Genomic DNA, 25,477 nt, shown 5'->3' with positions numbered 1-25,477 from the left:
CCTAGTTTTTTTTTAAAAGGTTACTTTTAGAGGGATGGCAGTGAAGGCAGTGCAATGTTCCTCTTGCAACATGTTTGAGGTGAGGGATGCCATGGACGTCCCGGCTGATTACACTTGCAGGAAGTGCACCCATCTCCAGCTCCTCCAAGACTGTGTTAGGGAACTGGAGCTGGAGTTGGATGAACTTAGGATCATTCGGGAGGCAGAGGGGGTCATAGATCGGAGCTTTAGGGAAGTAGTAACTCCAAAGATTGCAGACAGATGGGTGACAGTGAGGGGGACTGGGAGGAAGCAGCCAGTGCAGGGACCCCCTGCGGCCGTTCCCTCAAGAACAAGTATACCGTTTTGGATACTTGTGGGGGGGACGACTTACCAGGGGTAAGCAATGGGGTTCAGGCCTCTGGCACGGAGCCTGTCCCTGTTGCTCAGAAGGGAAGGGTGGAGAAGAGCAGAGCAATAGTTATTGGGGACTCGATAGTTCGGGGCACAGATAGGCGGTTCTGTGGGGGCGAGAGAGACTCACGTTTGGTATGTTGCCTCCCAGGTGCAAGGGTACGTGACGTCTCTGATCGTGTTTTCCGGGTCCTTAAGGGGGAGCGGGAGCAGCCCGAAGTCGTGGTCCACATAGGCACCAATGACATAGGTAGGAGGAGGGCTGAGGATGTTAGACAGGCTTTCAGGGAGCTAGGTTGGAAGCTCAGAGTTAGAACAAACAGAGTTGTTGTCTCTGGTTTGTTACCGGTGCCACGTGATAGAGAGTCGAGGAATAGGGAGAGAGAACAGTTAAATGCGTGGCTACAGGGATGGTGCAGGAGGGAGGGATTCCGGTATCTGGATAACTGGGGTTCTTTCTGGGGAAGGTGGGACCTCTATAAACAGGATGGTCTACACCTGAACCTGAGGGGCACCAGTATCCTTGGGGGGAGGTTTGCTAGTGCTCTTGGGGGGGTTTTAAACTAACTCTGCAGGGGCATGGGAACCTAGACTGTAGCTTTAGGGTGCAGGACCTGGAGTGTAGGGAGGTTAGGAACATGGCATCAATCTCAAAGGAGGGTGCCTGTAAACAGGAAAGTGGCTTGAAGTGTGTATACTTCAATGCAAGAAGTATACGAAATAAGGTAGGTGAACTTGCAGCGTGGGTTGGTACCTGGGATTTCGATGTTGTGGCTATTACGGAGACATGGGTAGAACAGGGACAGGATTGGCTGTTGCAGGTTCCAGGGTTTAAATGTTTTAGGAGAGTCAGAGGTGGGGGTAAAAGAGGGGGAGGTGTGGCATTGCTTGTCAAAGATAGTATTACAGTGGTGGAAAGGACGATGGATGAAGACTCGCCATCTGAGGTAGTTTGGGCTGAGGTTAGGAATAGGAAAGGTGAGGTCACCCTGTTAGGAGTTTTCTACAGGCCTCCTAATAGTCCTAGAGATGTAGAAGAAAGGATTGCGAGGATGATTCAGGAGAAGAGTGTAAGTAATAGGGTGGTTGTTATGGGGGACTTTAACTTTCCAAATATTGACTGGGAAAGCTATAGCTCGAGTTCGTTAGATGGGTCGGTGTTTGTCCAATGTGTGCAGGAGGGTTTCCTGACACAATATGTAGACAGGCCAACAAGAGGTGAGGCCATACTGGATTTGGTTCTGGGTAACGAACCAGGCCAGGTGTTAGAATTGGAGGTAGGTGAGCACTTTGGGGACAGTGACCACAATTCAGTGACTTTTACTCTAGTGATGGAGAGGGATAAGTGTGCACTGCAGGGCAAGAGTTATAGCTGGGGGCAGGGAAGTTATGATGCGATGAGGCACGACCTAGGATGCGTGGCTTGGAAAAGTAGGCTTCAAGGCATGGGCACAATTGATATGTGGAGCTTGTTCAAGGAGCAACTATTGAGTGTCCTTGATAAGTATGTACCTGTCAGGCAGGGAGGAAAGGGTCGTGTGAGGGAGCCATGGTTTAATAAGGAATTGGAATCCCTTGTTAAATGGAAGAGGGTGGCCTATGTAAAGATGAGGCGTGAAGGTTCAATTGGGGCGATTGAGAGTTATAAGGTAGCCAGGAAGGATCTGAAGAGAGAGCTAAGAGCAGCAAGGAGGGGTCATGAAAAGTCCTTAGTTGGTAGGATTAGGGAAAACCCTAAGGCTTTCGATAGGTATGTCAGGAATAAAAGAATGACGAGGGTAGGAATAGGTCCAGTCAAGGATAGTAGTGGGAAGTTGCGTGTGGAGGCTGAAGAGATTGGGGAGACACTGAATGAATACTTTTCGTCAGTATTCACTCAGGAACAGGACATTGTTGCCGATGTGAATATTGAGTCGCAATTAATTAGAATGGACTGCTTTGAGGTATGTAGGGAAGAGGTGTTGGAAATTCTGGAAAGGGTGAAAATAGATAAGTCCCCTGGGCCTGTTGGCATTTATCCTAGGATTCTCTGGGAAGCAAGGGAGGAGATTGCAGAGCCATTGGCCTTGATTTTTATGTCCTCGTTGTCTACAGGAATAGCTCCAGTAGACTGGAGGATAGCAAATGTGGTTCCCTTGTTCAAGAAGGGGAGTAGGGATAACCCTAGTAACTATAGGCCGGTGAGTCTCACTTCTGTTGTGGGCAAAGTCTTAGAGAGAATTGTAAGGGATAGGATTTATGAACATCTGGATAGGAATAATGTGATCAAGGATAGTCAGCATGGTTTTGTGAAGGGCAGGTCGTGCCTCACAAATCTTATTGAATTCTTTGAGAAGGTGACTAAGGAGGTAGACGAGGGTACAGCGGTAGATGTGGTGTATATGGATTTTAGTAAGGCGTTTGATAAGGTTCCTCATGGTAGACTACTGCAAAAAATACAGAGGTATGGCATTGAGGGTGAGTTGGAGGTTTGGATTAGGAATTGGGTGGCTGGAAGAAGACAGAGGGTAGTAGTTGATGGTAAAGGTTCACCTTGGAGTGCAGTTACTAGCGGTGTTCCGCAAGGATCTGTTTTGGGACCATTGCTGTTTGTCATTTTTATAAATGACCTGGAGGAGGGGCTAGAAGGTTGGGTGAGCAAGTTTGCGGATGATACAAAAGTCGGTGGAGTTGTTGACAGTGAGGAAGGATGTGTCAGATTACAGCGGGATATAGATAAGTTGCAGAGCTGGGCAGAAAGGTGGCAAATGGAGTTCAATGTAGGTAAGTGTGAGGTGATTCACTTTGGTAAGAGTAACAAAAAGACGGGGTACTGGGCTAATGGTCAGATACTTGGTAGTGTGGATGAGCAGAGGGATCTTGGTGTCCATGTACACAGATCTCTGAAAGTTGCCACCCAGGTAAATAGTGCGGTGAAGAAGGCATATGGCGTACTGGCTTTTATTGGTAGAGGAATTGAGTTCTGGAGCCCTGAGGTCATGTTGCAGTTGTATAAGACTCTGGTGCGGCCGCATCTGGAGTATTGTGTGCAGTTTTGGTCGCCATACTATAGGAAGGATGTGGAGGCACTGGAACGGGTGCAGAGGAGGTTTACCAGGATATTGCCTGGTATGGTAGGAAGATCGTATGAGGAAAGGCTGAGGCACTTGGGGCTGTTTTCATTGGAGAAAAGAAGGTTTAGGGGTGACTTGCTAGAGGTGTACAAGATGATTAGGGGTTTAGATAGGGTTGACCATGAGAACCTTTTTCCACGTATGGAGTCAGCTATTACGAGGGGGCATAGCTTTAAATTAAGGGGTGGTAGGCATAGGACAGATGTTAGGGGTAGATTCTTTACTTAGCGAGTCGTGAGTTCATGGAATGCCCTGCCAGTAGCAGTGGTGGACTCTCCCTCTTTATGGGCATTTAAACGGGCATTGGATAGGCATATGGAGGATAGTGGGCTAGTGTAGGTTAGGTGGGCTTGGATCGGCGCAACATCGAGGGCCAAAGGGCCTGTACTGTGCTGTATTTTTCTATGTTCTATGTTCTATATTTAATTGATTGTGGAATCATAAGGAAGGGAGAAATTGATCTTAACTAACCTTGAACCAAAATTATGTTCTAAAAATATTGATTTCCAAAAATCTTGTTGAAATATTGATCCTAAAATGTTGGCCACATCGGGAATTTTGGGTGAGGATCAGAAAACATTTCTACAAATCTATAACTTGCTCATAGGAAAATGTGTAAATCTGGATGGATATTTTATATTTAAACACAAAGATTTTTTTTGTTTTTGTTTTATTGGTGTAGCCTTTTATTCACCACTCTAACTCAAATCACTTCAGTGATGCTTAGCTGGCCAATGATTGCCTTCAGATAACAGTGTCCCTGTGGCTCAGTGTGAGAAGGTTTTTGAGTTCAAACCCTAATCCAAAAATCTGAAGTACACTCTGGTAGAGTTGGGCAAGGTGGCCCTCCTAGATGGAATGTCAAGTGGAGTCACTGCATTCACAAGTCAGTGTGAAATATACAATAGTTTTATTTAAAAAGGACAGGACAGTACTTATATATCCTTCTCTGGAGCCATGTATAAATGTTATTTTTTAAAAAAAGCATTTAATGGCATTTTCCCAACCCTTGAATGACATGTGCAATGGTGAGTCGGTTGGGAAAATATGGTTAGAACAGAAAAATGAGATTCTCAGACCTTGAGAACCAAGTTTGATTTTCCACTGAAGGATTCAAAAGTTAGATGAACCTCTTTCCTATGAGTAGCGAGGGATCTATTTACATGCATTAACATCTCATTATGATCCAACTTTGACTTATTTATATTGGACTTGGAGCATTCAGGGTCAGAGGTTCCATATCATTATAGTCTGGGGAGTGGGCTATGGTCTTTCCTGCAGTTTCACTGCAGCTCGTCTGGGGATTAGTAGTATATCAGCTGGGGAGCTGCAAAGAAATCTGTCAGGAATCTGGCCACTCTGTCAGGCTATCCTTCTAAGTCAGAGAATGGAACAGGCCTTGGTGGGTCCAGGGCTCAAAGTGGAGGGAGGTTTTTCAGGGAGCACTGCAGTGGGTGGGCAAATTGGTGAATTAAGTTTTAGGTATTAGAGGCAGCATGCTGGAATACATTTTGAAGGGTCCAACTCAATAAAGAAGAGTGGGAGGCCATAGAGCATTGAAGGGTATCAGTTACTGTAAATTACTTCTGTCATTTTCTGATCCATTTCTCAACCGATAGTCAATTTCCCTTAACTGGTGTTTTTAATTAAAAATAAATTGGATATGTGCATTGAAGGATAGGCCAGCATTTATTGCCCATCCCTAATTACCCAGAGGTCAGTTAAGAGCCAACCACATTGCTGTGGGTCTGGAGTCACATGAAGGCCAGACCAGGTAAGGTTGGCAGTTTCCTTCTCTAAAGGACATCAATGAACCAGTTGGATCTTTCTCCAACAAATGACAACAGTTTCATGGTCATCCTTAGACTCTTAAATCCAGATTTTTGTTAAATTCAAATTCCACTATATGCTGTGGCAGGATTTGAACCTGGGTCCCCAACATATTACCTGGGTCTCTGGATTAATAGTCCAGTGATAATACCACTTGGCCGTCACCTCCCCTAATATAACTTTAATAATTACATTTGATCAGCTAATGTAATTTTCTATTCCATTTTCTGTTTGATCATACCATAAAACTAGATCAAAACCATAAACCAAATTGTTGATAAATAATTCCACCAAAGTAGTTTACAGTTTACAGCAACTCATGCCAATAACATATCTGCAATAGAGATTGGCAGTGGTATGGTGGGGAGTAGGGTAGTGGGAAAAGGACTGGTGAGTAGTATAACCATTGAGAGAATGTTAGTCACAAGGATGATACCTGCCTATAATTCTTCAGAATGGTCAAACTGTTTGATCATTACATGGTTGCCTGGTGCTAGAACAAGTTGTGAAGTTTGGGTAACCTTTTAAAAATCCATTCACAGGATATGGGTGTTGCTGGCTAGGCCAGAAGTTTTGCTGCCCATCCACAATTACTCAGGGGGCAGTTAAGAGTTAATCGTAATGCTGTGTGTCTGGAGACCCATGTAGAGCAGACTATATCAGGACAGTCCTAGGCTATCACCACATCTTGGAGTGGCTTTTGGAAACAATCATAAAAGCTGCTGAATTGATGTATAAACCCCAACTAATCTATTAATGTCCATCAGAAAAACAAGTCAATTACCCTTACTTTGTCTTTCAATTATAATTGGATTATCGATTGATTCAACGTAGAAAAATGCCATATAGCCCATTGTGTCAATACTGACACTTGAAGAACTATCCATTTAGTCCCACTCCCTTGCTCTATCCTCATTATTGTGTATTTTTTCTACTTTCAAAGTATTTTACCTGATTTCCCTTTGAAATTTATCATTTAACCTGCTTCCACTTTCAGGCAGGATGTTCCAGACAATAGCAACATGCTGCACCCTCCATCACATTGCCTCTAGTTCAGTTAATGTGCAAAAAAATTTCAATCCTCATGTTAATTTTCATGGTCTGTGTCCTTTGGTGATTTCCTCCTCTGCCACGTGAAACAATTTGACATTCTTCTCTATTTTAAAATGTTTGTGATATGAATATACCTATTTAATTTTAATTTAAATTCCATTTTTCTGAGGGGAATATCCCCATGTTATTGATTCCTAAATGTCCAATGGGAAATCATGGATGGGAAAATAATATATCTCTGCCCCTATTGCCAATGTTTCAAGAACAAGTTTTAAAATTTTCTGTCTCAATTTCCTGTGATGATGTTGCTTATTAGAAAATTGCTAATGCATTTTCTTTCTATGCTCCTAAAGTTTCCTAGAAGTGATTGCCTATTCAATGTTGGGACCATCGCAGCCAAACCTAATTCTGCCCTAACCCACTCTCAAACAAATATGCAGTTCTGTTGTGTCATTGGGTCAGTAACAGGGCCTTTCCAGTTTTCCACTTCACTTACTTTCTCTGTACTGAAGATTACAGTGCTACCCCCTTGAGCCAACATGCTTAATGTCAGATAACTGAATATGATTCTTTCTGACGGTTTTCATTAGTTGAGCCTGCTCACCAGATATACCCACTGACCATGAGGTGGGTTCACTCTGTTTTGCATTTTGATGGCCTCCCATGCCCTTCCAACAGCAAGGCGACTCAGTCTGAGGCTGCCCTTCAACAGTGTGATTTTCATTGATCCTGTTCTTCAAGAAATTACTTCATTTTCATTAAGATTAATAGCTCAGTTATTTTTTCTGAAGGTTGGCATTCCAATCAATACAGAAAAAAAGTCTATTTTTAATACATATGTTTGCAAATTTCTCTTTAAAAAAAAAACAAAGCATTTGCATCAAGTCACAGGAAAAAGAGACAAAAGAATCTGTGTTGAAAAGCTGCTCGGAAAATAATGTTGGACTGAAAAATGTTCAATTTGGCATTGCAGCAAAGTACAGATCATGTCAATGTTGAAAGCAGTACATCCGATTTGCAACTACTAGGATACTACAAGGTTCATTTATCTTAGTTTTCATTTCAAGGTCACATCGGGCATTGCTAATATCTCTGGAGATTCTCCTTCTCCACCAGAACTAATGGTAGACAAGTAGGAGAAACTCATAGGACATTCACTGCGATGAGTTTTAACCCCGTAAGAGCATGTTTACATTTTACTGTGAAGCCATTCCCTCTGATAAAGTCAGAGAAGCTTTTGATTAAGATGCACAAACTAAACCAAAGTGTTTCACAGCCAAAGGCATATTTTTGAAATGTGAGCTCTTTTCCAGTGAAGGCTCAACCTTAACTGTGTATTTATCTGCGTGTTTAACTCTTTCTGCTTGGAACAGTGGTATAGGACCAATTGGAAAAGCAGATTAGGCCACAGTCATGATCAAAAGACTGCAATTTGTGCTCAAGTCTCTAGAACAGTCAAGAATCCATTATCTTCTGACTCAGATGGAACAGTGGAACCACTTTGTAATATAAATTGGCCACTAAATTTAGAATCATAGCACCACAGTACAGCCCTTCGGTCCATTGAGTCGACACCAACTGAAATTATTCAATCTACACCAGTCTCACTTTACAGCCCTTGGCTCATCACTTTGAATGTTATAACATTTCAAGTGTTCATCCACAAACTTTTTAAAGGTTGCGAGTTTTTCCTCTGGGTGAGAAAAAACCTTTCCTCAAATTCCCTCTAAGCTTTTCACCTTAAAATTCTGTCCATCTGTTATTGACTCTTCAACTATGGGGAACAGTTGCTTCCTATCCACCCTGTTCATGCTCTTCATAATCTTACAGAGCTTAATCATGTCCCATCTCAGCTTCTCTGCTCTGAAGAATCAACCTGTGCTTCTCTTCACAGCTAACCTGCCCTATTCCAGGCAACATCCTGGTGAATCTTGTCTACACCTGTTCCAGAACAATCAAGTCTTTTGTATAGTGCTGGGACCAGAACTGCACACAGTGCTCCAGCTGTGGCCTAACCAAAATCCTGTACAGCTCCAACGTAATCTCCCTAACCTTATAATCTATGCCATGACTAATAAAGGCAAATGTCCCATATGCCTTCTCAACTACCCTATTAACCTGCTCTGCCTCTTTCAGGAATCTGTGAAAAAGCACCCAATGACCCCTCTGTTCCTCTGCACTGCCTAAAATAAATTGGCAGCTGTGGTTTTGATCAAATTATTGGTCTAGAGTTCGCCAAGGGAGATTTCTGGTTTTCAGTTATCAGAGTGTCATTTTTTATGTTTTGCACAATATGGAGACAACTGTGTCGGTGTGGTCTCCCTGGTGTCCTCCCATTCTGCCATGTAAATTTGGCCCTGATAATATATTCTTATATTTGTTCATGAGATGTGGGCATCCCTGGCTAGGATTGTCTGTTCATTATTGCCAGAGGTCAGTTCAGAGACCACCACATTGCTCTGGGTCTGGAATCACATGTAGGCATCACAAAGTAAGGACAGCAGATTTCCTTCCCTGAGGACAGTCATGAAACAGATGGGTTTGTATAAAAATTGACAATAGCTGTCATTAGGCTAGCTTTTTCTTTCCTGATTTTCAGTAAACTGAAATCTCACCAACTGCCACTGTAGGATTCAACCTCACATGCCCAGAATGTTATCCTGGATTTGAATTGCTAGTCTAGTGACATTACCACTACACCACTGCCTTCTTATGATCCCATTCAGAGTATAAAACAGCATATAGATTGCTTGGGCTACAGCAATGACATGAGAAATCTATTGGTAAAGCGTTTATCTAAATGAACCTATTATACTTTGCATAACTCATTTTATCGTTGCTTTATTTTGTCATAACTATTTGGCGTACCTATCAGTACAATTTTAAGGGGCATAGAGGATCTGCTGCAAATCCCAACCCCGGATGCCAATGAATGTTTATTTGCAGTGCACTACTCCCTTCCATTGTTCATTATCACACCCCTCCCTAGGAACGGAACCCCCATCTACTTTTGTCCCTCTTGTCCCAATTCCGTCCACTATCTGCCCCACCCCCACCTCACAACCCTGGATCTATGTTGGCAACAGTGAGTGTGGAATCAACTTTAGACTCTTTAAAGTACTGGCTGTACTGTTATCCAAACATTGCAAATGTGTTAAGTATTTTGAGGAACCTGAAGATGGTTTCTTCATCAGTGTCAGAAATTAAACTGAGTGTCTTTTTTCACATGGGGTAGGCTTTCCATAAACTGTTTTCCTGGTACTTAACCAGAGTTTGCATTTTTATTATTCGAAACACAAAGCTGTTATGAATTTTTACACTTGGTACGGAATTATGTTCACTTGAAGCGCACATCTGGAATTCAGACCAGACAGTCAATGAGTTTCACTGCATCTTCTATTCATTAATATTTTCGGTCTCCCTTGATGAAGCATCGAACTTTGATAACACCCCTGTAAATGTGAAACCTCATTTTAACTGATTGTTCCAAATATAGGAACAGCAAGGAATCACAAAGAGATGGATAATATAGCTATCGTACGTGAGAAAAGCAAGTGAAAAATATCAATGACAGACATATGGAAACAATGAATGAAATGCAAGCAGCTGAAAATATTGCCAACAAAAGATAGAATAAGGTGGGGGGGGGGGTCATCTTCAAATACTTGGAAAAGTTTTTTGTCTTCCGTCATGATTTTGCAACAAACCAGAAGTATATGATGGGAAATATAGCAACATTATAGAGATGTTAATATTGCTAAATTTCTAAGAACTCAATTACAGTTACCTATGCGACACCTTAAAAGTACTTCCTACTTCAAATTTGTGTCTCTTTGAGAAGCCTGAGGCTGGAATTCTTGGGGCTTTCAGGATTCATCACTGTCAGCTGAAGAAACCCATTGAGGTAACAGGCTACAGTTACCAGAAATTATTTATGATTAACATCAAGATGAATCAGTGATGTAACGAAACCAAGACTTGCAGTTTGAATGTTTCACCCAACTCCTCCACTCTTGTGAAGAAATTACTTACAGATGAAAAACCTTTAGGTTTATTTCTATAAAACAACAAAAGAAGGTAAAACACAAATTCCAACATTTCCTGATGTAATTTGGGATTTTGGACATGCTGGATTTAGAACTGGGACAATATAGTTTATTCACAATGCCAGCAATGTCTCAATGCTTTTATAAATTCCCAGTAGCTCACCATATTCCACTTCTAATTATCCATGATAATGCACCAGGATTTCAGGTTTTGGATTCCCAATAGAATATAACATTGTGGATGAACCCACGGAGGGCTGTTGACAGGCAGATTTGCCGCCTTAATTTAGCTGTACTCACTTATGGCTTTATCTTGGACAGAATTGGTTGCATGTCCAATCGGTACTAGAATCCCACCAGATTCTGGGTAATCCAAGATAGAGGATGGGAAAAGTTTCTGGTTCTAACAGCTGCTCCTTTTTTGAGGTATTTTAGGTGCTGGAGGTGATTTCCTTGAATTCCAGGAGCAGCAATTACTGTTTTATATGCTGTTGCATTATTTTGGAACTTTGGGAAAAAAAAGTCAAAACAACAGCAGATTTAAAAGGGAAGAGAACAGACAAAGGAAGCACATGGTGAGGACAATGCAGATGAGAGAGAGAGAAATCTGCACAGTTACTGCCATTGCTGTTTTGAATTCATGTATCGCTGGAATGCATCTGGGAAAACCTTCATTAAAAAATTAACAAACAGTGAAATTCACAAATACTCTTGGAGGAACCTGCTTGGGTGAAGTTCCCAGCACAGAATCAGATCCGTTAATCGTTGTTTTAAGTGTATCCAACAGAAAGGCTGCAGTACTGAGTAGAGTTGGTTCCTTCTTAATTATATGTTTTGGAGATATGTCTCTTGATTAAACTTAAATATAAGCTATAACTATTAATTTAACCTGGGGTAATGTTTTGTAGAGGAATAAGACGGTGTTATTTTCTGGGTCTGTAGATTGTGAAGGAGCAAAAATGGCCTTTAGTAGAGTGATATATACTTCTTGTCAGATGTGGGAGTTTAAAGAGAGTTTAAGGGTTACTGTGGATTATATCTGCAATAAATGCTGTTGGATGCGAATCTTATCAGATCGAGTGGGTCAGTTGGAGAGACAGTTAGAAGCAATGAGGAATTTGCAACAACAACAGTATGTGATGGATAGCAATTATAGGAAGGGGGGAATGTCTCAGATACAGTCACATAGACCGGTTAACTCCAGGAATGGTAAGAGAGGTAGGCAGCTTGTGCAGGAGTCTTTTGTGGATATACCCATTTCAAACGGGTATGCTGTTTTGGAAAATGTAGGGGGTGATGGTTTCTCAGGGAAACGTAGCACGAACAGCCAAGTTTCTGGTATGGAGACTGGTTCTAATGCAACGAGGGGTATGTCAGGTTCCAAGAGATCAACTGTGTTAGGGGATTCTGTAGTCCGAGGTACAGACAGACATTTCTGTGGCCAGCAGCGAAAAATCAGAATGGTGTGTTGCTTCCCTGGTGCCAGCATCAGGGATGTCTCAGAGAGGGTGCAGAATGTTCTTAAGGGGGAGAGGGGCCAGCAAGAGGTCATTGTCCACATTGAGGAAAGAGATCAATCTGAGACTGGTACAGTTGAGAACAGAAGCGAGTCAAACAGTCAGGGCAGGCAGGGACAAGGTAGGACTAATAAATTAAACTGCATTAATTTCAATGCAAGGGGCCTAACAGGGAAGGCAGATGAGCTCAGGGCATGGTTAGGAACATGGGACTAAGATATCATAGCAATTACAGAAACATGGCTCAGGGATGGGCAGGACTGGCAGCTTAATGTTCCAGAATACAAATGCTACAGGAAGGATAGAAAGTGAGGCAACAGAGGAGGGGGAGTGGCATTTTTGATAAGGGATAGCATTACAGCTGTACTGAGGGAGGATATTCCTGGAAATACCTCCAGGGAAGTTATTTGGGTGGAACTGAGAAATAAGAAAGGGATGATCACCCCATTGGGATTGTATTACAGACCCCCTAATAGTCAGAGGGAAATTGAGAAACAAACTTGTAAGGAGATCTCAGCTATCTGTAAGAGTTATAGGGTAGTTGCGGTAGGGGATTTTAACTTTCCAAACATCGACTGGGACTGCCATATTGTTAAAGGTTTAGATGGAGAGGAATTTGTTAAATGCGTACAAGACAATTTTCTGATTCAGTATGTGGATGTATCTCCTAGAGAAGGTGCAAAACGTGACCTACTCTTGGGAAATAAGGCAAGGTAGGCGACTGAGGTGTCAGTGGGGGAGCACTTTGGGGTCAGCGACCATAATTCTATTAGATTTAAAATAGTGATGGAAAAGGATAGACCAGATCTAAAAGTGAAAGTTCGAAATTGGAGAAAGGCCAATTTTGATGGTATTAGGCAAGAAGTTTCGAAAGCTGATTGGGGGCAGATATTCGCAGGTAAAGGGACGGCTGGAAAATGGGAAACCTTCAGAAATAAGATAACAAGAATCCAGAGAAAGTATATTCCTGTTAGGCTGAAAAGAAAGGCTGGTAAATATAGGGAATGCTGGGTGGCGAAAGAAATTGAGGGTTTGGTTAAGAAAAAGAAGGAAGCATATGTAAGGTATAGACAGGATCGATTGAGTTAATCCTTAGAAGAGTATAAAGAAAGCAGGTGTATACTTAAGAGGGAAATCAGGAGGGCAAAAAGTGGACATGAGGTAGCTTTGGCAAATAGAATTGAGGAGAATCCAAAGGGTTTTTACAAATACATTAAGGACAAAAAGGTAACTAGGGAGAGAATAGGGTCCCTCAAAGATCAGCAAGGCGGCCTTTGTGTGGAGAAAATGGGGGAGATACTAAATGAAAATTTTGCATCAGTATTTACTGTGGAAAAGGATATGGAAGATATAGACTGTAGGGAAATAGATGGTGACATCTTGCAAAATGTCCAGATTACAGAGGAGGAAGTGCAGGATGTCTTGAAATGGGTAAAGGGGGATAGATCCCCAGGACCTGTTCAGGTGTACTCGAGAACTCTGTGGGAAGCGAGAGAAGTGATTGCTGGGCCTCTTGCTGAGATATTTGTATCATCGATAGTCACAGGTGACGTGCCGGAAGACTGGAGGTTGGCTAATGTGTTGCCACTGTTTAAGAAGGGTGGTAGGGACAAGCCAGGGATCTATAGACCAGTGAGCCTGACCTCGATGATGGGTAAGTTGTTTGAGGGAAGCCTGAGGGACAGGATGTACATGTATTTGGAAGGCAAGGACTGATTAGGGATAGTCAACGTGGCTTTGCGTGTGGGAAATCATGTCTCACAAACTTGATTGAGTTTTTTGAAGAAGCAACAAAAAGGATTGATGAGGGCAGAGTGGTAGATGTGATCTATATGGACTTCAGTAAGGCGTTCGACAAGGTTCCCCATGGGAGACTGATTAGCAAGGTTAGATCTCATGAAATACAGTGAGAACTAGCCATTTGGATACAGAACTGGCTCAAAGGTAGAAGACAGAGGGTGGTGGTGGAGAGTTGTTTTTCAGACTGGAGGCCTGTGACCAATGGAGTGCCACAAGGATCGGTGCTGGACCCTCTACTTTTTGTCATTTACATAAATGATTTGGATGTGAGCATAAGAGGTACATTTAGTAAGTTTGCAGATGACAACAAAAATTGAGGTGTAGTGGACAGCGAAGAGCGTTACCTCAGATTACAACAGGATCTTGACCAGATGGGCCAATGGGCTGAGAAGCCGCAGATGGAGTTTAATTCAGATAAATGCAAGGTGCTGCATTCAGCAGGACTTAAACATTTAATGGTAAGGTCCTAGGGAGTGTTGCTGAACAAAGAGACCTTGGAGTTGAAGTTCATATTTCCTTGAAAGTGGAGTCACAGGTAGATAGGATAGTGAAGAAGGCGTTTGGTATGCTTTCTTTTATTGGTCAGAGTATTGAGTACAGGAGTTGAGAGATCATATTGCGGCTGTACAGGACATTGGTTAGGCCACTGTTGGAATATTGCGTCCAATTCTGGTCTCCTTCTTATCGGAAAGATGTTGTGAAACTTGAAAGGGTTCAGAAAAGATTTATAAGGATGTTGCCAGGGTTAGACGATTTGAGCTATCGGGAGAGGCTGAGCAGGCTGGGGCTGTTTTCCCTGGAGCATCGGAGGCTAAGGGGTGACCTTATAGAGGTTTACAAAATTATGAGGGGCTTGGATAGGGTAAATAGGCAAAGTCTTTTCCCTGGATTGGGGGAGTCCAGACCTAGAAGGCATAGGTTTAGGGTGAGAGGAGAAAGATATAAAAGAGACGTAAGGGTTCAACTTTTTCACATTGAGGGTGGTACGGGTATAGAATGAGCTACCAGAGGAAGTGGTGGAGGCTGGTACAATTGCAACATTTAAGTGGCATTTGGATGGGTATATGAATAAGAAGGGTTTGGAGGGTTATGGGCTGGATGCTGACAGGTGGGACTAGATTGGGTTGAGATATCTGGTCGGCATGGACAGGTCAGACCGAAAGGTCTGTTTCAATGCTGTACATCCCTATGACTCTATGACTCTATCTGACCTCATGCAGCCACCACCAATTTGTATTGAATTTGATGGTGTGTTAAGTTTATTCTGGGAAAATCAAAACAACTGAGTTCCACACCAAATTCCTTTTACATGGATATTGCTGATTCTACATCCAAAACAAACTGAAATTTCTGATTTGTTTTTAGACATTTCAAAGTTCACCAATTGAACATTCATCTGTATTGATTATTGGGCCCAAGGCATCAATTTGTAATCTACCCATACTTGGTCCACTTGAGATAAACCTCAGTCTCCTTACTGCCTCTTCCTTTGCCTGACCGACTGACTGAGGTTCTGCATGTGGCCTGTGTTCCTGGATGGCTGTGATGATCAACAGGAGACTCAATAATGTTAAGCCTGGTACATGTTGCAATTGCATCCAAACTTTAAAGGGAGTTTGAACCCCTGAAAAGGGTATTACACTGACTGAAAGGAAGTTATTGCTGATTGTTTGCAAGCACCAGCCACAGACAGAATCATAGGTTCACAAAGACCATTTTGCAGAACTTGATTGTGGATTTGGATGGGAGTGCAGAGAGAGACAAATATCAGGATGTTATCAAGAAGTAGCATTTGAATGACCGAAAGTGGCTGAGATGTGGTGTAGTTTGGGATTTTGGATTTGGGGAGGTGGTGGGAAGATGAGCTTTTTTACTGTGCATTAGTGTTATACATTGTTCAATGACCTCAGCTGTTGGTCAAGGTCAATTAATGCAATTTGCACAACATCCTACTTTCAACCTGCTGCATTTCCTAGTAATTAGGACTGAGCATCACATTCGGGCATTCCACCTCAACCTCTATATCTTTCAATGATATCTGCCTTACAGCAATTTCTCGCTCCCCTCACATACCTCCAACTATTCAGATATGGTATTCAGTTATTGAAGCCTGTGATACACAGATTTTTAATCAGTACTGGAATCAAGGATCAAGATATAAAGGCAGGACGTGGAATTGAGAAATGTCTGATTAGCCATCATCTCATTGAATGGTGGAATGTACTAAATGAGCCAAATTGTCTACTTTGATCCTGGGTCTTATGATGGATGTATTATCAAATACATAGCAATGACATCATTGAGATTAATTCCCTCTTTTTCTTCAGTGCAAATTGTTTCATATGTGATGATATAATGGCTTTAAGAAATGTATTTAGTCCTTTTTTCATGAAGAGAGATTGAGACAGAGTGAAGAGTGGTCTACTCCAGGCCAATAAAGTAAACAGCTTGTGAGGTCTTTTTTTTTAAGTCGGAAGAATAGAAGCACCTGAATGAGTGAAGTGAAGCTCCCACAGAACCAGGATTTTTAGTTATAGCTTTCAGTAGCTGCCAAGGTCTTGAAGCTGTATGTGGAAGCTATTATTCCTCTCTCTGTTACAACTAAAAACTCGACGTCTCTCTGCTGCGAGAATTGTATATGAGACAGTCTATTTTACTGAATTTGCATTTGCCAAAGGTGTGTTTATGGGATATTACTAAATTGGAACAGATGCTGTTTAGTAGTTAAATAGTCTATAATTCTGTTACATTTTCCAATAGAGTTATTTCAATTCTTCATTCTTTTGTTTGTATTTTACCTATGGGGTAAAAATAAAATTTTGCTTCAAACCTGATTGTTTCACTAGTCAAATTGCATCTGGAACATTAGTCTTACATTTGCCTGTAAAACTAAAAAGAAGTTGGGGTCTATGCTATCTTTCAAATATATTTTTGGTCTAGTCCATAACACATAATAGATGAGGCAAGTTATAAAATACCAGAAAACAGGCAACACAGGCCTGAACATAATGGATCCTTCAGAGGAGATGGCGCTTTACATCATGGAAACATCTATGTCAGAGCATGTTTCATTTGGCATTATCAAGAACACTGAGGATAATGATATGTTACAGCCTTATACCTGTTCTGAGCTCCCAGCTCTTGCTTTTTATCCCACCAAAATTCCAACCCTCTACTTTTATTTTTTCACTCAGTTTTCCGCAGACCACTCCTTGACAGCAGCCTCCTGTGGAAGACAGCATCATTACATCACTGCTGAACAAGTACTGCTGTTTGATCTGACACTTGCAACCACTAGCCACATACTTACATGACATTAACTTAATTCAGAGTAGTATGTAGGGCGTTTGCACCAGTATCGCAAATGTGTAGTTATATTATATACTTTGTGAAGAAAGCTAATATCTTTTTTTAACAGGAACAAAAAGAATCGTACAACATATCACCCAGAGGCTACATGACACATCTTATGGATTTCAACTGCAGATCAGCAAATTGTACTATCTTAAGAGACAATATCATTAAATAATTCAAGGATTTTAAGACTATCTACTGAGCACTAAAAAAGGTGTGGAGATTCAAAATCTCTCCTGTGTTGAATAGGAAATGGAAAGGACATCTAATATAATTAACTTTGTTATGTAGGACAATTACTCATCAAAATTAATATTTGCATCCATCTTGTTTGATTGTGACAAAGCTGACTAGAAATGGCCATTTCGAGGAAAATCATTCGAACACTATCAGAGAGAAATTTCTTGAAGCAGAAACTGCATCTTAACAAGATGACAGAGGGAGACGTCCAGGACTCCTGGGCTGAATCAGACCATTGAGCTATTACCTGTATTGCTGAAAGAAGCTGCCAATCACTTCCAAGATCTATTTGACTCTGTCACCTATTGGACCAATCTCCAACCAAATGACTATAGAGGTTATTGGAGCTGATGAATTTGACTACAAGATCCAAATCTCTTCCCTTCAGAAAAAGAAGCTTGAAACTAATCAGAGCCTAAGCAAAAGTGAGGAATGCAGATGCTGGAGATCAGAGGCAAGATTAGAGTGGTGCTGGAAAAGCGTAGCAGGTCAGGCAGCATCTGAGGAGCAGGAAAATCAACGTTTCAGGCAGGAGTCCTTCATCAAACCAGAGCCTGTCCCACATTCTGGACAAAGGTTGTATGTGACCTGTGATAGGGTTAGGATTAGGGCTGGGGTTATGGTTGTTTAATGCAAAGATTGTGAGCACCATCATTATCCAGACAATCTCAATAGGTCAGTGATTGGCTTTTGGTGATACATTGAACCATGGTGTCTTGGAACCTGTCATTGGAGCCTTTTTCCACCTCTGCAATTGGTAAGATGAATGCTTTTCTTTTACCTGTTCTGCCATTGAGGATTTTTGGATTACATTTGGCCGCTCATCCCAAACTTGCTGCTAGGGGAGACCCTATCAGAACATTTACAGGAGAAAGAAGCACCAAGAAAACACTGTTCAAAGAATAATTGGAGAACACAAGTCTCCCATTGTGTTAAGATAACCATCCACAGAGGGATTCTGAGGTACCAAGTGAGAGGCTACCTGTTTCGCCATGTAGGTGGGTTTATATTAAAAAAATAATTGCAGGTGTGACCAATAAGCAAAAATAATTGCTTGGGAATTTGAAATAGTGTAGATGTTAGAGTAAATTTGTTCTTTGTTCTTTAAATCATCCCATAACTGGAAAAGTAATCTTGAAAATCACTTTAGGTCATTTGGTCACATATCCATCCAAGTGTAGATCAGTCGACACTAAAGCCATGTTTCTTCAGGATGATATTTTGCAGAGAGAAGTATTTCTGAAACCACCCAAAGAGGCAACAGAAGCAAAAAGAAACCATGGAATTTAAACAATATGCCATTAGCCTGAATAAAGCTTCAACGGTGTAACATTTTTCTGCGAGTTCTGTTTGTTTGAAACTAGGTTACATTGAACTAAAATTGAATCCTGCAATCTTTATTTAGATTGTTAACAAATACTTACACATACCTTCAAAATGCATATTGATAATTTCTTATGGAGCAGTACTGCAGGCTTGAGAATTGAATTGTTCAGTTTAAAGTCGATTTTAAAATTTGGAGTTAGGCTTGTGGGAATTTTAAATATATTGATTTAGACATTCAGTAAAGTGGGCATTAAATAATTTTAAATCAGTCATCCTATTAAAAGCATGTTGCTCCTATCCAAATGAACCTTATTATTTGATGTTTAAAGGAGAGACTTTTTGGGACACGTGGTTCTGTGGAATTACTTGGGAGGTTTGAGCCTCCAATAGGTGTTTGTAGAATCCCTACAGTGTGGAAACAGGCCATTTGGCCCAACAAATCCACACTGACCCTCCGAAGAGTATCCCAACCCGTCCTATACCCTATGTTGACCTCTGACTAATGCACCTAACCTACACATCCCTGAACACTATGTGCAATTTAACATGGCCAATTCATCTAACCTGCACATCTTTGGACAGTGGGAAGAAACTGGTGCACCCCAAGGAAACCTACACAGACACAGGGAGAATGTGCAAACTCCACTCAGACAATCAAACCCAGGTCCTTGGTGCTGAGGCAGCAGTGCTAACCACTGAGCCACCATGCCTCTTCCCTTTTTACTGAGACCCTGTGAAAATATCTCCAATCCTAAATTATACTCAGAGACTTTTGACAGTTCTGATTTACTGCAGCAGTAATTGAAATTTCTGGAAAAACATAGCAGGGCTGATACAATCTGCAGGGAGAAAGTAGAGTTAACGTTTTGAGTTCAGTGACTCTTTATCAGAATTCAGCCCTGATGAAGGGTCACCAGACTTGAAACGTTAACTCTGCTTTCTCCTCACAGATGTTGTCAGGAGTGCTGAGTTTCTCCAGCAATTTCTGTTTTTGTTTCCTATCTACAACATCCATAGTTTTTTGTTTTGATTCTGATTTACTTTTTTTGGTTAGTTACCAGGAAACGTTAGGTGAACAAACCCCTGATCAATGTTAGGTCAATGTTTCTTATGGGCTAGAAAGAAAAGACTCGTCTGTAGCTTATGGCTGAGACACTGAGTTATGTAGAAAGAATTGTTAAAGTGAGATTTTACACAATGTACACCTATTGAATATTATATGAAGAATCAGACATAGTGGAATAATATACACTCAATGCAATAGAAAGGATTAGTTTGCCAATTTGAAACAAATGCTGGAGAAAAAGGAAATCTCTAAAATTGAATAGGCTGACACAAGTTATCAACAATCTAATTGTTTAACAAAAATAAATCCATCTACAGTTGACTGTTAGAGATCCCAGTGCAGGGGTAATGATTTGTTTTGCTTTGTACATAATAGAAGATTTTGCTTTAGTATGTGTTTTAAGTTTTATTTGTACTGAACATATAAACTCTCATTTGTAATTGAGACAAGGAAAGGAAGGACTACTGTTTATGCTAATTATATTTAAACATATGTAACTGGTGGACATTAACTGAGGATTCACTTGTGCTCTTATAAGTGGACAGAGACCGAAAAGTTGGGGAGTAGTGTAAAGTTTGGCTCCAATTCTGTCCTTCAAACATTGTCTTTCTGAAGCATTTGGTTGCTTCCAGATACTTAGTATGGACTACCTTTGGACCGTGCATGAATAAAAGAATGAGCAGAAGCTGTGCACAGTGGCTAAAATACGATAGGAAGGAAATAGAGGAGGGCAGAGGATATCTCCAGGAGCAAATCTGTTAGAGTACAAATTGTTAGAGTGCTGTATCTCTCTGAGCCCTTTCTATTCTGCTGCCCAGTAGTTATAAAGCTGAAGGCGTGTCTTGATGGCAGCAACTTGAGTTTCAACTGTATCAATCTGAAATTGCACAATAGCTGTTAGAGTTTTACGACACACAAACATTGCACATGCTACATGATACATGCTAGAATGGAAGTTCAGATATTGCAGCACAGTTAGCTTCATCTGTGTATTGATAAAGGTAGCCACAACATGTATGGTGAAAAGAATAGGCTTCAAGTACTAAACAGAGACTATCACTCCTGACGCTCTCAACCCTCTGGGTGGCACGGTGGCTCAGTGGTTAGCACTGCAGCCTCACAGTGCCAGTGACCTGCGTTCGATTCCAGCCTCTGTGTAGGGTTTGCATGTTCTCCCCATGTCTGTGTGGGTTTCCTCCACATGCTCCAGTTTCCTCCCACAGTCCAAAGATGTGCAGGTCAAGGGAATTGGCCATGCTAAATTGCCCATAGTGTTAGATGCATTAGTCATTGGTAAATATGAGAATGGTGGGTTACTCTTCAGAGGGTCGCTATGGACTTGTTGGGCTGAAGGGTGTTTCTATATTGTAAGGAATCTAATCTAATCTCTCCACCTCAGTTCCATTTATTTAGATAGGGACAGGTCCTCCTCCTTTCTTTCTGAAGTCAATGACCTGTTCTTTGGTTTTGCTGGCATTGAGGAAGAGATTGTTATCTTTGCATTACTACACCAAGCATTCTATGTCCTTCCTGTTCTCTGACTGGTCTTGTTTAATATCCATCCTACAACAGTGGTGTTGTGCTCTGAACATGATGAGAGGAAAGTCAGTAGTCTGGGCTAGACACATGCTTTCAAGGGTACACAAGGATAAAAGCCAGTTTCAATCTGAAGAGCCATAGCTGGAAAAACCCTCAGTTATAACTGAGCTGCAGGTACTTTTAGCTAGATGCCAAAAAGCAACTAGAAACCACAGTCAAGAGGCTGCTCAGCAAGCCTGTTCAATCCAGGCACCTCAAAGTCAGCTGCTCACCTTCCAACATCAGTGCTTGCTGTATCACTCAACATAACGGTTGCACAATACCCTATTGTGAACTCAAAGGTCAATCTGTTATTTTTTAACTGTTTATCTTTTTGGGGTGGACCTCACATTCCAATGTGTGTCAGTCTGGTTGTATTGGTTCTTTTTAAAACATAAATTAATTTGGTTAGGTAGAAAATTATCCACAAGGAAAGGGATAGTTTTAAAATTATCCCAGTCACAAACAATCATATGCGGCATATGAATAAAGAAGTGAAGGCAATTCAACCTTCCTCTCCAAGGAATTTGACAATTTGGGCAATCCTGTCTGGAACAGAATAAATTGGGGAACTTTACTGGTTGTGACAATATTGATTCCAGAGAGCATTAACATATCTACTTCAAAGATGATTCTGTTGAGCTCTGTCAGAACATTGTAGGAAGCCAAGGTCAGAAAGCTCAGAATCAAAGTTGGGAAGATAACAGTAATGACAAAAGACTGAAAGCTCAAGATCATGCAGACTGAATGAACGTGTTCTGCAAAGTGATTGCTCAGTTCACATTTGTGCTCTGAAATGAAAAGGAGTCTGAATCAAGAGCAGTGAATGGTGTAGTAAAGAAAAAGAAACACACCTAAACAATTTTCTCCTGGAACACTGTCTGTAAAACTTCAAGTAATGCTGGGCACCAATGAGGCTATGCCTCCTGCTGACATTTGCAGCAACAAATATTGGCTGCACACAGAAATCGTGAAAATGAGCAAACCTACCGTACACTCAACTGGTGCAGGTCATTGTGCAGTTTCATCGCCGCATCCAATTTCAAAAGATTTTCAATATAACGGCCTCCCATGTTACTCTTGGATTTCATGGATTTCAACAACAGTTACAGGATACTATCAGAATAGTCCTTTCATAAATTAATCTGCTTTCACAATCATTGTATTAGCTATGTCATGATTGCAGATCATAATTCTCTGAATGGACATATCACAATTTTAATTCCAACATGTTTTGTTTTGAAGAGAACTGCTACAGTCAAGAAAGTAACTGTGGATGTAAATTATGCTTTTGTATGGAGACAGAAAAAACCCTGGAATATCACACCTGATAAGGTGGCAAGCAAATTTCAAAAGGATAGAGTTAAATGAGAGAAATGCATTGCAAATTGAACAGAAATCTCCTGGAAATAATCCCAGACTGTGAATGTGATGGGGAAAAAAAGATGGCAGTCTGGGTGACAGACATGTTTTGTGCATTATCTTTCAAGAAAATACTAGATCAGAGGTTAAAAGCCTGGTCAGTGTATACTAGCAGAAGGAAATATGGCAGACAGGCAGGAGGCTGGAAGAACACAGCAAGCCAGGCAGCATCAGGAGGTGGAGAAGTCAACATTTCGGGTGTGGATGTGGATGTCAGAAGAGCTACAGATAAAGTGGGGGTGGGGGCGCAGGTTGGTGAAGTGGGGGTAGGTGAATACAGGTAGATTGGTCGATGGGAGGCTGCATTCCAGTTGGTAGCAAGAAGAAAGGGTCTATGAGAGAAATGGAAGAGAGGAGCTGGGAAGGGAGTCGGGGGATCGGAAGAATGGTTATTTGAAATTGGAGAGCTCAGTGTTGAGTCCTTTGCTCTGTAGGCTGCCCAGGCATAAGATGAGATGTTGTTCCTCTAATTTGGAGTCTGATTCATTGTGATAATGTAGGAGACCAAGGTTGGTCATGTTAGAAAGGGAGTGGGAAGGGGAATTTAAATGGGCGGTGACTGGGAGGTCAAAGTTGGCCCCTGTGGGCCCAGCTGAAATGCTCAACGAAATGTGCCCTTAGTTTACGTTTGGTCTCCCCAATGTACAGAAGACCACACCAGGAGCACCTGATGTAGTAAACTAGGTTGGAAGAGAGGCAGGTGAGCCTCTGTCTCACCTGGAAGGAATGCTTGGGGCCCTGGATGGAGATGAGGGGATGATGGCGACAGGTTTTGTATCTTTTCCATTGCAAGGGAAGGTTCATGGGAGTTCAGTGGGGGGAGGGGTGGGGTGGGGAGAGTGGCGCGAACCAAGGAAACGGTCCTGCAGAAGGCAGAGAGGGGTGGGAAGGGAAAGATGTTCTTGGTGGTGGGGTATAGTTAGAGTTGGCGGAGGTGTTTAAGGATGAGGCATTGGATGCAGATGTTTGTGAACTGTGAGGAACATTTTTATTAGTTGGCTGAGGTAATTATGTGTACTCCTTTGTGTTCAAGTACTTGTGTGTTTTGAAAGTCATAATTGAAGAATCTCTCATTGGCCACCCACCATGTTACAGGTAAAGGATTCTGTCACTGAGTGCTCAAAGCCAGTTAGCCAGTGAGCCAGTCAAAAAGAAATGAGACAAAATGACTTCAACAAGTCTGCAAAGCCAAGAATACCAAGTCAACTGCTTGACGATCAACATTCTATCTACTAATCACAATGTCCCAGAGACTAGTCCATATCGCTTTTATGTATTTCATAAATACATTTTACAAAATATATTTCTGGTCTGTATGTTTATAGAATCATAGAGTCATAGAGATGTACAGCACGGAAACAGAACCTTCGGTTCAAGTCGCCCATGCTGACCAGATATCCCAACTTAATCTAGTTCCATTGCCAGCACTAGGCCCATATCCCTCAAGCCCTTCCTATTCAAATACCCATCCAGATGCCTTTTAAATGCTGCAATTGTACCAGGTTCCACTACGTCCTCTGGCAGCTTATTCCATATACACACCATCTTCTGCGTGAAAACGTTGCCCCTTAAGTCTCTTTTATATCTTTTCTCTCTCACCCTAAACCCATACCCTCTCATTCTGGATTCCCCCAGCCAAGGGGAAAGATTTTCTCTATTTATCCTATCCATGCCCCTCATGATTTTATAAGCCTCTATAAGGTTGTGTTGTGTTATTATTTTTTCGTGTGTTTAATAATTATTAAACTCACTGTTTGTTAACTCAAGAAAGCCTGATTAAATTGGCTCTTTTTCAAACATAAATTAATTTGGTTTGAGAGAAAGATCAACTCAAGAGGGGATTGTGCAATAAGACAGGGTTAATTAATTATCTCAAAGTGAAGGTGCCACTAGTAGCAACAACTATAAAAAGATGAAATCTTACTTTCATTTGGAGGAATATGGGTGTGGATTTGAGACTGTGTGCTTAAATTTACAAAAAGGAAATTATGAAGGTATTAAAGCAGAGCTGGCTAAAATAAGTTTGAGATAAAAACAACTACAGATGCTGGAATCCAGAGCCCAAATAGTCCTTCCAACCTCCCCTGCTTCCTGATGCTGCCTGGCTTGCTGTGTTCTTCCAGTCTCCTGCTTGGATAAAGTAATTTGGCAAATTAGCAAATTATGGAGTTGATGCTTCAGTGATACAGAGTACTGGTAAGAGGCATCTGGAATACTCTATACACTATTAATTAATTTATTTAAGGAAGGATGTCAATACATTGGATTCAGTTCAGAGAAAGATTAACAGACTAATAGCTGGAATGGGCAAAATGTCTTTCACTTGGAGATAGTGAGAATTGCAGGTGCTGGAGAGTCAGAGTGGATAAAGAGTGGAACCGGAAAAAGCACAGCATCAGAGGAGCCGGGGAGTCAATATTTCATTTTAGAACCTTTCTTTAGGACTGGGGGAGGAGAAGGAGGCTGAGAAATAAATGGAGGGAGGGGGGTGGAACTGGGGGAAAGGTGGGTGGGAAGGAAACATTGGATAGGCAATGCTTATCCACTGGTATTTGGAAGAGTAGAGGCAATTTGATTGCAATAGAAGATTCTGAGTGGTTTTGACAGGATCAATGTAGAAAGTTGTTTCTTCTTACAGGAGAATCTAGGTCCCTGTTTTAATCTGAGATGAAGATTTATTGTTTTCTTTCAGAGGGTCATGAGTCTTTGGAACTTTTGTCCTGAAAACAGTGAACAATT

This window comes from Chiloscyllium plagiosum, unplaced genomic scaffold (assembly GCF_037043375.1).
Source record: "Chiloscyllium plagiosum isolate Xiang-an unplaced genomic scaffold, Cpla_swu_hap1 HiC_scaffold_4, whole genome shotgun sequence".
NCBI classification, from domain to species: domain Eukaryota; kingdom Metazoa; phylum Chordata; class Chondrichthyes; order Orectolobiformes; family Hemiscylliidae; genus Chiloscyllium; species Chiloscyllium plagiosum.
The sequence above is the reverse complement of the archived record's forward strand: the minus strand, read 5'-3'. Positions refer to the sequence as shown.